The following is a 17,119-nucleotide window of genomic DNA, read 5'->3' as shown; positions in this document are numbered from 1 at the left end:
GCCTGCCTCCCGCCCTCCCCGAGTTGGGCTTCCGCGATTGACCGAAAGCGGCTAGACCGGCGCTCCCCGCCCGCCCCCATCCCGCAGTCTCCTCCAATAGGAGGGCGGCTTTTCGGGAAGGTGGAGGGGGTGGCGGGCAGTCGTCGAACTGACAAGCGGGCGCTGCCAATGGGAGAGACGAACCGGGTCTACCGCTTGCATGTGCCAATCAAAGGCAGAAACTGTGGGCGGAGCCCGGGCGGGCTGGGCCGGTAGCAAAGTGGCGCGGGGTGGAGTCCCGAGGCGCGGCGGCGGCGGCAGCGGCGCCCCTCTGGGTGACTTGGCCGTGAGAAAGTGAAAGGAGCCCGCAGGCGGCGGCGACAGCTGCGCTGGGAGGGGCTTGTTTCTAGGCTAGGAGGCCTTGCGTGCCATGGGGGTGCGGAGCAAGCGTTTCGGTGCGCACCGTGATAACCGTAAATGCACTTTTAAGTGTAGTGGGTCTTGGCTGCTCTAAGTTACGCAGGTATCCTCGGGAAGCAGGGCACGCGGGGACACAGAAGACTCGAGTCTGGCGTTAGGTGGCTCCCTCCGCTTTTTCCTGCTGTTGGTGACGACGCCCAGGTCCTCGCCTGCCCGAGCGCAGCGGAGCAGGACTCGGAACGTTCTGGCTACGTCCTGCGGTGTCCGGTGTCCAGGTGCACCTCGGGGCGCTGAGGACGCGTCCCGCCCAGAGGCACAGTTTCCGGGCGTTTTTCTCCTTACGTCGTCATGTTTCGGGCAGAGCAAAACGCCTAAATTTCTCGCAGAACTCTCATGCCCCATAGGTACTCACAGTGTTACGAGTAAAGACATTCCCAAGTGACCAAATTTTAGAGAATGACAGTAAAATTGATACTTGTAGATGCCCTAGCCGGATTACTACGAGGGAAAACTTGTGTCGCTTTTCCCTCTCTTCCAGTAAACTTCTACTCAGTTCTTCTTCTTCGCAACGAATCGTGTTAATCACGGCCACGGCCACGAGCAAAGGTAGAAATTTTTACCCAAGAAATGGGAAATTTGAGGAGGCAAAGATTACAACTAAAAAGTTGAATAACAAGTGAAAAAAAAAAGATTAAGGAAAATAGAAAACTACATAGTAAGGGAGTCAGTGCAATGTTAATTATCAAATGAAATATGTTTATTCTTTTGCTAACTGAACCAGGACTGGCAAGCCTGTTGGTAAACAACTTGCCAGGAGACCTTTCAACAGAGCAAAATGTGCTTTTCACTTTGTTACAAGGTCAGAAGGGTAAAGTAAGTTGAAAGTATTGTTTGGGCAAATCAGACATGTTGAATTGCTAATAAAGTAAGAACAGGAGCACACAAAATTCCTGAAATTAAAGTACCATTGGAATAGCCTATTAGAAACAATAGTGATGTTCTTTACTCTTCACTCAACCTCTGTGCCCTGAAGGCTGCACCTGACGTGAAGGTCATCTTCGGGTAACTAGAGTGTTTTACTCCTTGCAATCTATTGCTGTATCTGTGCTTTTGATGAATTATAGGTCTTTGCAGTCTGTTAATAGGAGGCCCAACTCCAGCCTGACCTGTTTCAGGTTAGGGAAATTTATAAATCTTCTCCATAGATGATATACACTGTTAAAAAAAAAAAGAGAGAGAGAGAGATGTAAAAAGGAGTATCATGTTTCCCCAACAAGTTCAGGATTAAGAGGAAAAGGAAATGTTTGCATTCTCAAAGCGTTTCTCACGTGCTAAAAATTAAAAATCAGGAAGACAACAGCGCTCTGGATGGATCGACAAAAAAAGTGTTTGATAGTGCTCAGATGTTAAACAGTAGATTTCATGAGAAAATGAAAACATTCGGATTGTACACAAAAAGCTTAGAAATTCAGCTCTATGCCACATAGAGCAAAATCACAGCCTTAAAAAAAGGTCTTACAGATTCACCTGGAAGTAGAATAATAGCCGTCAGAGGTATGGAGGGTGGGGGACATCGATGCATCAAAAGTTATGACCATTTTTTTCTCCTAACAGTCGTTACTAGGTTCCATTATGAGAACTGAGTAGTTCGGCCAGGAAATATAGACTAAATGGATATTTAAGGAAGCAAGTATGTCCCCCCTCAATTAAAGATTTATAAATTTATGAAAACGCATGGAACATTCATGCACTGTCAAAAATCAATAAAAATGTTTCTGGGCATTTATTGTGTGCAAGGAAGGTGCTCTGCTAGGGATACCGGAGACATCAAAAAAAATTGTAAGATAGGGTCTCTCCTTCCTGGGGTTTAAATTTAGCTGGGAAAGACATGGCATAAATATATTAAAATGCCAAACAATAGAGATGCTAAATAGCAATATAATAGGATATGAATCTCAGCTAAATTTAATGTTCGTTGCTATAGCCATCTTATCCCCAATCCCTGGTGCAGCTGTATTTTCTCTTACGTTTTTAAAATACTTTTTACTCTCTGAAATGTTTTATTATAAATGTGTTGCACAAATGATACCTTTAATCCTCTTTGGGAAGCCATCAGCATACAAAAATGTCAAAATAATAAGAAGAAGAAGACTGATTTCAGAGATGTCATAATAGAATGATTACTATTTTTTTCCAGCACCCACTGGAACTCTGGAAGGTAATAATTCGAACTCTAAACTCCTCCCTCGAGTAAGCTCCTTAAAGGAGCGTCTGTTTACCTCTATGTAATAGGCTTAACATATTCCCATGATACAAAGCTACTTGGCAGACTTTTTTCTAAGTCAGTAATTTACTGTCCCCCCCGCCACCACCACCGTGAAAAAAAAAATTTACAAAAAGTACAGTCTCTAGCTACTGGAAAAATAAACAATTACTTTCCCTCTGGAGGAATCACAGTCTTGTAGAGTATCCAGTTAATCCATGGTTTTCTGGGAGTCCTGAAGTTAAAAATGATAGAAGTGAAGCTAACACTCATGATTAGATTTCTAGCCAGAGAACAAGTTTTATGTTTTAATAGCACATACATTTTGACCTATAAGAATTTAACACTATAAAATGTTGACAGGCCAAATCAAATTTAGTTTGCTGTGCAATTCTGTAAAATGAATGTCTGACTTTTAAATGCGAACCACAGGTCAAATGCTTGAAAGATACCAATGTTTTTATTACTTTGTGCCATAGGTCACATTGAAAAGTTACTATGAAATTAATTTTTGAATGTTAGCTTTTATGACCTCGTTAACTTCATGTGTAATTGGAGTGTTTTCCTCTAAAAATCAGGGAGACAAACATTAATAACGTAAAAGACCAGGTTTTCCAAGGTGTCATTTTTTAAATATAATACCTATTAAAATGTAACAGAATGTGAGGAGAGGCTAACCAGGTTTTGAATCTAGAGAGGGAAAAAAACACTAAAATGAAAAATTTGTTCAAGCTTCTGTTAAGCCCACTCACTTTCAATAGCATGAGATTCTGCTCACTTGTCTAGCTCCTGTCCTCTCTGTTTCTCAAGCTTCTGGATTTTAGAAATGAACAGGTTGCTATGGCCTAAAGGGAGGAGGAGACACACAAACACAGCTGAGACAATGACAAAAAAAGTAAATGAGCAAACTGGAACACACACCACAGTAACGAAATGAGCAGGGAGCCCATTTCTCAAAGCATGGTTTTTAAAATATATGCATTTACAATTCTGCAAAGTCCATTATATCCCAAACCAATTCCCTGGGTTATAAATTCTGTGATACTTGAGTTGATTTATTAAATTCCTAAACTATGATAAACCATAAATAGGAGCGAATTCAGCCTGATTCTCAGCCCTGAAGACAGAAATAATGTCACCCTAAACCCTTGAGGAAGGGTTCTCAACAGATTTATACAGAGATTTGGGGGCATGCCCCTATACTGAGAGCAGAATAACCCTACACCAGTAATGCAGACCTGTTTGAGGATTAGGGCCAGAGAGCTGCAGAAGAATACAGTCTTCCCAGAACTGTTTTTCCCGTGTAGCCAGTTTTAAGTTGCTTACTGTAAGCCGTGCTTTTACACGACCACCATAAATCCAGGCTGAAGGAGGCTGATAGTTCAGGCTGGGATGGAACCAAGACTGGCCACTCTGAAGAATTTAGGAACAAAGTTAAGAGGTGTTTCATTGGCTACCCACCTCTTTCTCCTCTCTCTCTCTTCTTTCTCCCATAAAATGCCTTATGCCTTCTGACATATGGAAGGAAAAAAAATATATATATGCAATGATGCTTTTATAGTTAATTTTGATACATAGTTAACGAATATAAATGTATTCATTTTTTGCTTTGTGTATAACTCCAAGCAACTTTCTACAATCTGAGGCCAACTCTTTTCTTTGCTACACAGAAGGCCTTCCTGCCATCCATTGATGTGAGTTCAATCAATTAAAAATCATTTAAATACTATCCTAAATAAAAAATCTGTCTAGGTAAGTCTGCCACTCTTGAAAACCACACGTTACCTCCCAAAGCCAGAGATTGGAATTTATCTGTTGTTTTGGAGGTTGCATTAATTTGGATAATTAGAAGATACATACATTTCACTGTGGATTTTTTTAGATTTAATTTTTTAATAATCTAATGAAACCTATGACTTTCCCGAATGAGTAGGTTCTGTTAAGATTTAATATGAACCCATGATATCAATGGTCCATAATGTAAATCATTCAGGAGTGTTGATTGCTCTAAAATTCTGGGATATATATAGGAAATAGAAGTAGTTTATGTGGGGGTAAGAGCTATGGCTGCTAACCAAAAGGTCAGCAGTTCAAATCCACCAGGCACTCCTTGGAAATCGTATGGGGCAGTTCTACTCTGGCCTAAAGGGTCGCTCTGAGTCAGAATCGACTCGACGGCAATGGGTTTGTTTTTTTGGGGGGGTTTATGTCCAAAATGAAAGAATAAAATTTCTAAATATTTAAATGTTAATATCTTAATTCTGTTCTGTCTCTTAAATTGAGGTTTGTAGATATTTTGGGTGCAAATGAACTTAGAAAAGGTGAAGTACAGAGAACGAGAGAGATTATCAGTAGTTATTGATACTACACACCTTCTATGTATTAAGTGCTGTGTTTCTTACCAAAAGGTGGAAAGCTTGTCCATTTGTCTCCCATACAGGGAGAGGTTTTCCCTTCCTCTCATGCTTGCTCCGTTCTTTAATGCAGCACCTTCTCAGACTTCCACCGGCAGAAAAGAAAACGATACATCCAAAAACTATCTACTGAGAACTTATAATACATTAGAGAAATCTGAAACGGCATTCTCAGGATTCTTGTTTTAAAATGTCCACCGTGTGCTAGGTGCCAACAAGACATGAAATAACGTCATTCCCCCTTATATTTATGACTTCATTGTGTATAAATGTCATTGTGAACCCACTGGACAAAGATAACATTTCATTTTTCTTTCAGTGCCTCATATACTGTTGGTGCCTAATAAATGAATACCAACCCTAACTGTTGTAATATAGTATAATACAACATTATAATATAATTTTAATATAATGTATAGAATATAATATAAAATTGTCTTCATAAAAATCCTTTATTATAAAGAAATCCTGTAAATTTAACACAAAAGTCTTGATACATGCCAAATTCAAACTATTCCTAGTAATAAGAGCAGACGGAAGGTTAAATCTCTCTCCAGAAATTTGCTTCGCCCTTAGCGAGAACATGCAACTCAGGAAGTTTGCTTCCCTTACAAAGAACTAGCATTTATGCCTAAGACCAAAATGATTATTTTTAAAGTACCCGTTTTACAATGCAAATGTGTATCTAAATTAAACTCAGTAAAAATAAGCATTTTAAATTGAAGCTGCAGTAATGGCTTTATGTGAGACAATAGGAAAAATGGTTCTTGAATATGAACTCAGAGAAAACAGATTTGTAATTCCTTCTAGTTGCCTTGAAGTTTTTCTTGTTCCTGTCCATTAACGTATTGATACATATTTAACTGAGAACCCATTGCTCTGTAGCTGTTTTACAAAACTGAGGCTATTCAGCAAAGTCACGGCAAAAAAAGGTTGAGTCAAAAAAAACAAAACAAAACAGAACAACTAACTGACAGCTAGTCTACTATGCCAAGCCCCATGCCTTAGCACTTGGAACATGGGACCGATGCAGGAACACAGACTCACTAAGAACAGCAACAAGAGACTGCGTAACAAAGACACGCGGCACAATAGGACATTTTAGACAGAGGCAAATGACAGATGGAGAAGAGCAGAATAAGGGACAATAGCTATTCAGGGTAGAGAGAGGACTTTAAAGAACAGTGAGAAGATGCTGACGGTATAGAGAGGAGGATACCTGAAGAAGTGGACAGAAGGAAAGATCCCAACAGGATGTGGTCAGAGGTGGAGGCCATGGTGGTGGAGGTGGTGCTGCTGAAGGTCGTCACAGCAGCATGGGAGATAAAGCAGAGATGTCAATGTGCCTTCCTGGGTTCTGCTGATCCTATGCCACTATTATTTTGTCAAATCCTATCCTGCTAATTATCCTGAAATCAATGCTTTATGAAGTAGCTAGCCCAAAAGTACAGACAGAACTAGAATATACTTGGTATTTAACTCTTCCCAGTCATTAAGTTGCTACAATCAAGGTGCTCATGCACGTACCTAGGTCATTGATTTGGCTGCTTTTAATGATAAGATCTGCTTGATATAAGCTAGATTTTCTGAGCATAGATTCAGCACAGTCATTATGTAGTTTTAGATGGACCTCATGGAGAAATTGTGGGGATGTATTGACATTTCATTGAGGAGAATGAGCTGTTAATGAACCTAACTGCATTTCAAATATTCCTTCTATTCATTCAGCAGTCACTGAACACCTATCATACATAGGGCCCAGTACTAGGCACATCAGCCTCTGAACAAGCCATATGGTCCGGATCTTAACCCAATGCATGAATTAGTTTTGGAAAGAAACAAGGTTGAACTACTTCAAGTGAACCAGGAAAATTCCCATGATTCTCCCTTGATAAAATGTAAGCTCCCTCGGGATGGTGACTTTTTCTATGACATTCATAGCTATATCCTTACATATAGAATGGTACTTGGAACATAATAAAAACCCATTGCTGTTGAGTTGATTTCAAATCATAGCAACCCTACAGTACAGAGAACTGCCCCATAGGGTTTCCAAGGAGCAGCTGGTGGATTAGAACTTAGCAGTCAAGCTCTTAACCACTGCACCACCAGGACTCCTGGAACATAATAAGTACCCAAAAAATACTTGTGGGAAGAAAGGGACGGGTAAAGGAGGGAAAGAAGAAGAAAGGAGGGAAAGAGGGAGGGGAGGAACGAAGGAAAAGAGAGAGAGAAGAAGGAGGAGGTGAAGAAGGGAGGAAAGAAAGGAAGGAAGGGAGGGGAGAGATGGAAAGAAATAACTGACCTTTGCTCTTTACCAGAGGCTAGAGGGAGTCACAGTGCTTTATGTTTTCAACTGCATCCTTCAAACTCAGGAAAAAGTGAAACGTAGAGTTTATTTTGTGAACTACCAGAAAAATGCGTATTTACCTTCTCGGGGGTACTCTAACCCAGCACAGAAATAACCCAGGTTGAATGTGGTAGAGACGTTACTCCTGGCAGAATTGAAGCAATTCTCTAGCCTATGTAAAGAGTATTTCATCTTTGAGGCATTTTAGAAACGAGTTATTCTCCAAAACATCTCTTACTGCATAAAACATGTTGTTACTGTCATTACTTGCCAGAGAATGTTGAAACAGACCGGCTAAGTGACTTGTCCAAGGCCCCAAATTAAGATTGGTGAATTGCAGAACTGGTTAATCATCAGTTCACTGAAGTCACTGTTCTTAAAATTTTTAGACCACTCTGAAAATAAAAGAAACACCATTTTTTAAAACAAATTTGTATTTGCAATGCTCTGAAAAAATACAGTCTATTTGGTCTTTATCCTTCAGGAAAAAATCCATGATCTCAATTTAACTACACAGTCAAGCTAAAAATATTATGAAAGGAATTACTCCTGACTTTTCAAGTATAGTTTCAACTAAAGACATATGCCATTGGTGAATATAAATGAAGATGCCTCTAAGCAAGAGATGTTTTCCTTTTCTGTAGATCCTATCAGGACAGTAGGCTCCTAATGGCAGTAAATCTGGTAGGGAGGAATCTGTAAAACCTTATCTGCTGGGGCATCCGGTGACTATGAAAGATAAAAGATTATATTTTCATTTGCATGGTTTGCTGGGTTTTATTTGGCAGCTACAATAACACAGGCTACGCAGAGCCCATAAAACAAAGTGAGAACAGCAGCTCATTTGGTGGCAGAATATAATGGTCATGGCTAAAGGGCTTACATAATTCATCTCAAACCCTTATGCCTATATTTATTGTTGTTTAAATGAAAATTAAACTCTCACAGCCATAGGGAGGCTTCTGGGGATCTGGTCAGAAATTTGATTGAGATCCTTTCTTCATACACAGCTCCTGATAGTATCAGTCCGCAACACTTAAAAACAGCCATAGAAATATTCAAGAATGAGCATGTCTTACCTAAGCTTATTAGTACTTCATTTCTCCAATCCTCTGTTCTAAACAACTCTAAAACTCCTGCGAAAGCAGAGTGAATGGAGAGAGACCTCCTATTCATTATTTCTCACTTGGAATTCCTAGTTAGGTTCAGAGCAGACTCAGACCAATTGTAAGCGATGGTTAAGAGATAATGTTAGCATTCAGATGATGTTCAGTACAAGATAGTACTTTGGGGGAGAGTTGGGGAGGCAGTCCAAAAGAAGGACTAAGACGTGATATTGACCAAAACCATTTCATGCCAGTGTTTTTTTAACATTGAAAGTATTTCTATGATATCGTATTTCTAAAGAGTTTTAAGTTCGTGGTTTTTGATCACTTTATTCTTGATATGTTCCAACAGTGAAAACTTTGACCTTCAATTGTGAATGCTCAAGACTGTTGATTTTGTTATTCTGGGGGAGTATTTTTTTTTTTTTTAAGAAATCAGCCCTGAAATATAGTTTGTTAAAGACAAAGCTGTACCATATTATTAAATGCACATCCAATAAGGTTTAAAAGTATCAATAGTTTTCATGGTAATTTAGTGAAAATGGTATAATGGCCTAAAACAGGTGTGTAAAATAACATGTTTTTATTTTCTGCGAACCTCACGGAAGTAGCGTATGTAATACAATATATAAACAGTAATATTTTATAATATTATAAAAATTGCATGCCATTCAATGAGATAGAAATGTTTAATATTTCTAGGCTCTTGTAATATTTCTAATTAAAGTAGTCTTGAAAAGAAAACCAATAATTCCTAATTGTTTTTTAAATGACCAGCATATCCTCTCCATACAAGGTAAATAGATACGAAAATAAATAAGAGCATATGACCTAGATTTTACCCACCATGAGTAACTGCCCATGTGGCTGTATCTGACACTAGATTATCTTTCCCCTTACTTTTAGAATTTTTTCCTTGGTTTCAGGTAAATCAGTATGGATATTAATTAGGTTGAACCTTCTAAATTTTGAAAAGTTTATGTCACTTAGTTTGTTACTATATACATACATGAACCAATTGGGAGGAAAAAGTCAAATACAAAAAAGAAAGTTATTTTAAACCACCGTTAAGTACAAGTTAATAAGTTGTTTTCTCAATAAAATAATTGACAGAGTTCCTCTGGCTTTGGCAGTAACAGCTTTAATTGCATATTCCTCAAGTTTAGTAGGAATCTACTAGAAGCAAAAAACCAAAGAACATTAAGAAACAAGCAGGATATTATACATTTTCATTAGAAATAAAAATATAATTGTCATGAGCATATTAGAACCTTGTGTATTTTCTTTTCTCAGGGAAGTGTTTCATTCCTAATCCATATTCACCATCCAGTCAGCTGATTTCCATGTTTTTCCAGTGGCTACAAAGAAGATGTGACAAGTGGAAAGGAAAATTTTTAAAAAGTAAGCTAACACTGATTAGGAGCGCTGGTGGCGCACTGGTTAAGCGCTTGGCTGCTAAAGGACTCTGGACTCCGAGGGAGAGAAGACCTGGCATGAAACCCTATGGGGCAGTTGCACTCCGTCCTGTATGGTCACTACGAGTCAGAATGGACTCTACGGCACACAGCAACAGCACTGAGTAGGAGAATTTCAGAAGGAAAGAGAGGAAAGGATCGAAGGGGAAAAACAGAGAGAAGAGCGGAGAGAACCAAATAAAATTAGGCAAAATTTTAGAAATAAAACGATTGTACGAAGTTTTCAGTTCTTCTTTTCCAAATTTTATAAAATTAGAAATAATATGCCCTAATATTTTTAGATTAAAAAAAAATCTCCCTTCACTAAACTAAAAGCAAGTCACCCATGCCTTGTAAAGGTGGACATTCACTAAAATCTGGAAAGCGAAAAGGAGCCGAGCTGCCATTCTGGACTGCCACTCAACTTCAGGATGTGTGGACTTCCAAAGCAAGAGAGCGCCGAGAAGAGAACCCACACATTTGTTTTTTTCTTTCAAAGACATTCTAGCACAAATAAAGCATCACTTTCAGAACTGTCTGTTATCTTATCAAGGCAAGTGGGAGTGAGTTTAATCCAAGTGAATATCCCGATTCTCTTGGCCTAAATGAGTGAACGGAGTGATTTAGGTTTATTCCTTCACCTCCATGCCATGAGCCTCCAAACCTTACCTCCATCCCAAATATCTTTCTTTAAGCTTTTTACTTTTGGGTTCTTAATGCAGATCATTATTATTATTTTTCGGTTGCAGTCTGCAATCGTCCTTATTTTCACTCAAAATTGCAACACAGAGGACTATGGCCAATGCTATGCAGATGGCCAAATAGATAATAAAGACTCAGTTCATGAATAATACCCACCCAGAAAGAGGACAAAAGCAACAGGAAAAAAGAGCCCAAATTGGACAAAATGTGCATGCTATATTTAAAAAAAACATGCAGCGATCATTGTCAGAGATCATTAAGGGTGCCCTGTAGTTTTAATTACATGCCAGTGGCACCAATTTGACGTGACTGTTTGCTCTTATAGTCAATAAAAAAAGTCATAACTGCCATCAAATTTAAATGTAATTTATTTTCTACACAGCCCTTTCTGTTTTCCTTGGTTTTTTTTTTTTTTTTTTTCTTTTATAACATTAACACTTTTTTTGTTAAAAAAATGTGTGAAAGATTAATTTGTAGACTGAGGGGATCTGTGGGTGCACAGCACAGGACAGATGGAGTGGGTGGGGCGTGACAGTTTTCGTCTGTGGCATCATTTTGTTGTTGCTAGTGCAAGGGAGCAAAATGAAGCTACTGCTACTGCGATCCTTTCTTTTGGGGCCCCCGGATAAGGTATGTTGCTTTTTCCTCATGCTGGGGCCTGCTGCTTGGGGACATGGCCACCCTCAACCTACGTAGCCAGCCTGCTATGAGCATTGCTAGTCAGCGGAGAATAATTTTTAAATCACATTTATATAGAATTCCACCAGTCTTTTGTATGAAACAGAGTGAACAACGTACTCTCTCTTGGAAAGCTGACTATTTGGAAACGAATTCATGATCTGTCCACTCTGAGATCCCGAATTGTAAACCCAGACACGGAACTCTAGATACAGAAGAAGGGAATTATTTTTTTTTTTTAAAGAAGGGTTTTTTTTTTTTTTTTTCACCACTCAAGATTCTACTCACATTCGAGGGGAGTTTTTTTTAATCGTCAAAAATGATGATGTGCAAGTTTCGATTTTTGCCTTGGAACAGCCCTAATTTACATATAAGTATTGTAGGAGTTTGCTATTGTAAAGGTTCATATTGAATAAAGCAATTACCACGGAAAATCACTGTCATATGGCACACACAGACATTGTGAGAAAAAGTGAAACTTTGAGACGGAGAAAAAGGGGAATTCAGGACAGCACGTGGGAGGGAAGATGGGAGTTCTTTTTAGGCACAAAGAGATCCATTAACAATATCTTTATCAGTTTCCTTATTCCCTGTTAACTCAAACAACTCGCAGTGCCGAGAATATGTGAACGTGACTGCAGATAAATGACTGGGGTTGGGGGAGAAGAGCAAGAGTATCTGAGAACAGGTGGTGGTTAATTCATGGCAAGACAAGAAGTGCCTGAGGAAAAATCTCAGCAAAACCTTTGCTTCAAACTACTCTGTCTGTCATAGGGAGGCAAGGTGGTTCAGGAAAGTCTGTTAGCTGCCCCAGAGTCAAGTACCCCTGTTCTTAATGTTTTGCAGTTATGAGGCTGCTTCAGCCTTGAGATAAGTGTGTTCTTGTGGGTCAGGTATTTGGTATTCAAGCCATTTTCATGTCCTTGTGTTATTTTCCTAATTAGACTGTGGGCTTTCCCAGAGAGGGACTGTGTGTCTTTACCGTGATGCTCTGTATAGGGCAGTGCTCCTCAAAGGTACTTTGCTGACATACCAGCACTAGTGGGATCATGGATATAGTAAGGATCCATAATGGAGGCCACCACCGGTCTGTGTGGCTTGCATGTTGCTCTAATGCTGGGAGCTGTGCCAAAATGGTCTCAACAATGGACTCGACCATACCAACAATCATTAAGATGGTGCAGGACCAGGCATCATTTCATTCTTTTGTACGTAGGGTCGCCATGAGTCAGAGCCAACAACAGCAACGTAATGGGGGCAGCAGGACCTAGTGATGGAAAGAATGGGCTTGAAGGCAGACCGTCTGCCTTTGAAGTCAGGCTCCTCCCTATGGAATTGTAATCATGTTACTGTAACATGGCCAAGCCTTAGTTTCCACCTCTGTAAAAACGGGACGACAATAATAGCATCTAACTTCATTATAGGGTTCGTGTGGAATTAAAAGAGATAGTCCTTTGTAAAGCATTTAGGTAGTGCCTGGCAGGTAGTTAATTAGCCCTAGTTTGAAAAGAGCCACTTTTTGGACTTTGCTAACACCTGATCCCTGAGGACACTCAAAACCCAAAATCTCTGGTATGCAACATTTCTCGTTCCATTTCATTAACGGTTGTTGCTGTCAGCTCATGGTGATCACGTGCACAAGGGGACGAAACACTGGCTAGTCCTGCGCCATCCCCTTGATCGATTGTGGATTCTACTATTATGATCCATAGAGTTTTCATTGGTTGATTTTAGGAAGTAGGTTGCCAGACCTTTCTTCCTAGTCTGTCTTAGTCTGGAAGCGCCACTAAAATCTGTTCAGCATCATAGCAATGCACAGTTTTGCCCCACTGACAGATGGCTGGTGTCGTCATGAGGTGCGCTGGCCAGGAATTGAACCTAGGCTTCCCCTGTTGAAGGCAAAATATTTACCACTAAACCACCACTGCCCCCATTTCATTAGGGGTACTGTTGGCAAATACAATGTTGGAATAAACATGGGTGAGTGGGGAATGAGGGAGACAGATAAATACAATTATAATAGTCTAATAATACAATATTACATTCAGGAGGGTATTAATAATGTCCTAGGAAATGGCAAGCCGGGGAGGGGAATCTGGTATACGTATTATTGTTGTTAGGTGCCATTGAGTCAGTTCCAGCTCATCACAACCCTGTGTACAACAGAACAAAACACCGCCTGGTCCTGCGCCGCCCTCACAATAGTTGTTATGTTTGAGCCCATTGTTGCAGCCTCTGTGTCAATCCAGCTTGTTATGTACCTGTCAAATAGAGTATACACAAAGGAAACGTTATGATAAAGATGTCTACCATATATCAAATTTAGAGAGAGTTATCTATTTTATATTTGTGATGGTTAATGTTATGTGTCAACCTGGTTAGGCCATGATTCTCAGTATTATGTAATTATCCTCCATTTTGTGATCTGATGTAAGGGGAGTTTCCTTGAGGATGTGGCCTGCATCCAATATATATGGAAGTTCTGGAAAAGCTCCCTCACTCTTGAACCTGCATCTGACCTGTCATACTTTCACCTCCGGTTCTTGGGACGTGAGCCAGTAGCCTGCCACCTGACCTGCAGATTTTGGGATTTGCAGACTCCTGCAACCCTGTGAAGCCGCAGCCTTTTGCCCAGCCTGCCGATTTTGGGTTAGTCAGCCCCTGCAACCATGCGACTCAGGAAAAGCCTCCAGCCTGATGCCTAACCCATGGATTTGGGGCTTGTCAGCTCCACAACTGTGTGAGCTATTTCCTTGAGATAAATCTCTCTCTTTATCTCTCTCTGTCTCTCTCTCTCTCTTTCTATATATATATGACTCACTGGTTTTGCTCCCCTAGGGAACCCAGCCTAAGACAATATTTATTTATTCTACCAAAATTTTTCTGTAATTCTATATAGTAGAGGCATTACAGAAATGGAAAGCACAGCAAGTTCTTACCATTCACTCATGCACGTGCTCAGAGACACACAGACTCAGAAGAAACTATCCGTAGATCAGTGCGGTAATCACAATACCCGCCCTGATCATGTTGAAACAATTGTAGAAGCTGTTACTTATATTCATACATGCATGTAATTACTTATTTCTGTGTATCCTGATACACAAAATGATTTTCCTTCTGAGTCTGGAATAAAGTAAAGTACTCCTAGTCTTCCTTTGTTCTCTGATGCTGTTATGTTTATGCCCAAAACACTGGAGAATAGTTAATTCACTGACTACAGAGGAATTCTGCTGGGCTGAGGCTAGGGTGGCAATGTTCAGCTTTATGCTCTACATATTTTTTAATATAAACAAAAAAGGCATGTATGTACACATAAGTACGCCAAAAATTGCATTTTGTATAAGCCAATTTTTCCTTCACAGTAGAAGTTCGTATTTATTAAATGTAGTGAGAATTTCAGGTAGTCTACCCCAATAGCTGTTCTCCTTTCTTTTTTAGTAATTAAACTTCTAATTTTTATTAAGTAAATGGCTGCCCCAACTAAAAACTGAACTTGCCAGCTTCCGTTCCTGCTAGTTTTATCCAGGTGACCCGTTCTGGACAAGGACATAAATGGAGGTGTTTTGTGGCAGTTTATGGGAAGTTTCCTTAAAAGGTAATTGATGATGCCTTTGACCCACTTCCTCTTTGTCCGTCTCTGCTGTCTGGAATATAGATGTGATGGCTGGAGCTAGGGCTGACATAATGGACCACGAGGATAAGAGCTACACTATAGGAATGCTGGAGAGGTGAGCTGGAAGAACTTCTCAACTAATAACTTCAGAGTGACCGTACCAACACAAGACTCCCTACTTCCTGACTTTGTTGCTATAGGTGATAAATCATGTCTATCTTGTTTAAAGAGTCCCTGGGTAGTGCAAACGGTTAATGTGCTCAGCTGGAACTGAAAGCTTCACCTAGAGGTGCCTCTGAAGAAAGGCCTGGCAATCTACTTCCAAAAAATCAGCGATTGAAAACCCTATGGAGCACAGTTCTACTCTGACAGACATAGGGGTTGCCATGAGTCAGAACTGACTCAAAGGCTTTTTTTTTTTGCTTAAGGTCTTGTTTTTTTGAGCTTCTTCAGAGCTGAACCTAACCCTAACTGATACTTTGTATTTGCCTTCTCTTAAAGCACAATACAAAGTAGAATGTTCCTTGACACCAAGGTTCACAGCTTTAAATGGAATATGATACGTAAATATAGCAACTTAACAAAGGCTATAATTAAATGTTAGATTGTAATATACTTACACAAACAAATATTTAATATGTATAAAAGTATTGTTGTTGTTAGGTGCCATCGAGTCGGTTCCGACTCGTAGCGACTGTATAGGACAGAGTAGAACTGCCCCATGGTGTTTCCAAGGAGCACCTGGTGGATTTGAACTGCTGACCTTTTGGTTAACATCTGAGCTCTTAACCACTACACCACCAGGGCTCCGTAAAAATATTAGTTAGGGTAAGTAATTCTAGTTGTAAAAACCAACCCTCCAACCTCAGTGGCTTAATAAACAAAAGTTGATTCTGACATAATGGTGTAAGATGGACTGGTTGGGATGGGAGAAGCATGTGGGGTCTCCGTTCCATGCAGTTATTCAGGGATCAAGATTCTTTCTATCTTGACCATCATGGATTCAGACCACATTCAGTGTATGGCCTCCCAAGTCTCCACAGACTGGGGAGAAGAGTGGAGGGTCATACATGGGAGATTTGTAATAAGTCAGGCCTACACTGGCGTTTAAGGAGGCCTAGTGGTGTAAATGGTTAAGCTCTTGACTGCTAACCAAAAGGTTAGTGGTTCAAACTCACCCAGCATCTCCACAGGAAAAAGACCTGGTGATCTGCTCCCGTAAAGATTACAGCCTAGGAAACCCTATGGGGCAGTTCTACTCTGTCACATGGGGTCACTATGAGTTGGAATTGACTCCATGACTCCATGGCACCTAACAACAACAACAGAGTGGCATTTGACACTTCTGCCCTCACTCCTTTGGCCGGAACGCAGTCACATGGCCCCAAACTCACTGCAAGAGCATCTGGGAGAGGTAGTTTAGCTGTGTTCCCAGGAAGAAGAGAAGGAACAGGAGCACTAGCTTTCTGTTACACAGTAAATGAACTGAAAATATAGTTTCCAATATCCCTATATTTAACTCCTTTTTTAAAGTCTCGCTTAAACAAGGCCGACTTGCTCAAGGATACAGCTCATTATGTGGCAAAATTTTCTTCTTAGGTCACTTTGATATTGAAACATCTAAGACTCAAACATTTCTGATAATGAAAGATGAGCTCCCTAAAACAGCAAGGCTTCAATCACAAGCCCTGGCCAACTATTGTTCTTTTCATTCCTGATACTACTCTTTCTCCTTTTTCGTGTGCTTTTCCCATATGCGTGGTGATTTTTTAACATCTGTGGAGAAGGCTAAGAAGTGCTTCCATAGAGCTTTATATTGCTGAACAAATCAGTTAAAAATGCACTTAAGTGGTGGCCGGAGAGTATATTGCTGGAGACAACAAAGGATCATTGAGAAAGATAGCGAGCTTTCCGTTTCCTCTCATAGTACTATTGTGTATTTGGTAGGCTGTTGTGATTTTGAGCTACCTGATACTTGTGTGAAATAAAATCATTTACGGTATTTTTAATAGGATTTTAAAAACCCATTGTCATTGAGTCAATTCCGACTCATAGTGACCCCATAGGGTTTCTAAGGCTGTAAATCTCTATGGAAGCAGATTGCCACATCTTTCTCCCGCAGAGCCGCTGGTGGTTT

General features: G+C 40.0%; 1 long non-coding RNA gene across 1 annotated transcript in view; it reads left to right on the top strand.

The window, feature by feature from the left end:
• The window catches only part of LOC111820475 (uncharacterized), a 2,693-nt gene extending 1,061 nt beyond the window's left edge, over positions 1-1,632 (top strand). Inside the window, exon 2 of the long non-coding RNA XR_002824023.1 lies at positions 495-1,632. This is a non-coding gene — a long non-coding RNA (uncharacterized LOC111820475). The remainder of the gene's footprint in view (positions 1-494) is intronic.
• The last annotated feature ends 15,487 nt before the right edge of the window (positions 1,633-17,119 follow it).

Source organism: Trichechus manatus, unplaced genomic scaffold (genome assembly GCF_000243295.1).
Source record: "Trichechus manatus latirostris isolate Lorelei unplaced genomic scaffold, TriManLat1.0 scaffold00039, whole genome shotgun sequence".
Classification (NCBI taxonomy): Eukaryota; Metazoa; Chordata; class Mammalia; order Sirenia; family Trichechidae; genus Trichechus; species Trichechus manatus.
The sequence above is the reverse complement of the archived record's forward strand: the minus strand, read 5'-3'. Positions and strand labels throughout refer to the sequence as shown.